Source organism: Ambystoma mexicanum (assembly GCF_040938575.1).
Source record: "Ambystoma mexicanum isolate Mex_15411 chromosome 12 unlocalized genomic scaffold, UKY_AmexF1_1 Mex_chr12_unloc.1, whole genome shotgun sequence".
Lineage (NCBI taxonomy): Eukaryota > Metazoa > Chordata > Amphibia > Caudata > Ambystomatidae > Ambystoma > Ambystoma mexicanum.
Window position 1 is genome coordinate 8,327,204 of NW_027182322.1, and position 819 is coordinate 8,328,022.

At 37.5% G+C, this 819-nt stretch overlaps 1 non-coding gene across 1 annotated transcript; it reads right to left on the reverse strand.

Moving 5' to 3' along the window:
- Positions 1–379: 379 nt before the first annotated feature.
- Positions 380–462, reverse strand: TRNAL-CAG (transfer RNA leucine (anticodon CAG)). Its single transcript has one exon. It is a non-coding gene; the product is annotated as a tRNA-Leu (tRNA).
- Positions 463–819: the final 357 nt, after the last annotated feature.

An 819-nucleotide genomic window follows, 5' to 3' on the forward strand; every position in this document is an offset into this window, starting at 1 on the left:
TTATTGTGTTTTTTAAGATAGCATTTGAACGTGTTAGTGTGGATATCTATAGGGAGAGTGAATATGAAAGTGTGCAATTGTAAATGGAGGGCCTGCTTATGTTGAGACTAACACAGAAAATATGCCACAGGGATAAAAAGACAATAATGTTTCAAAATTCACATGACTTGTGGCATGAGCCATTTAGAGTGAAGCTGCAACTATTCCCAACCTGATTCAAAATGACAGAAAGTAAATATTATTCACTCTCCTAAAGAAGTTCATTTACAATCTATTTCACGAGGCATTAGAAAACAACTATTCTAGGAAGAGCCGACAACAATGTTGCACATAATTGTGTTTCTGGATGCAGATACTATTAAGACTATAAAATAATTCATGTCAGAAGTGGGATTCGAACCCACGCCTCCAGAGGAGACTGCGACCTGAACGCAGCGCCTTAGACCGCTCGGCCATCCTGACGAACCGACGAACACATGGAAAGGTCTATAGTTATCAACACCTACTAATGTCAAGTCACTCCTTTGCAATTCTTTTAATTACTGATGAAATGACTGATAATCTTGGGATTTGGAATCATAATAACTCACAAATTAACACATATTTGAACAGTATCATTTGCCTCGCATGGTTATAATGGTGATCCACGCAGATGAGTTTGCACACGTCTTTTTATGTTATTTTCCATTCTTTGCATCTCTCACCACTTCATTGCACATACAAATAGGTGTAATGTACAGAAGCAAAGAATAGGATCCAGTTTCTCTAATGAGTAACTTTCTATTGCATAACAAGAAAAGGTAGCGACAACCAATCAGT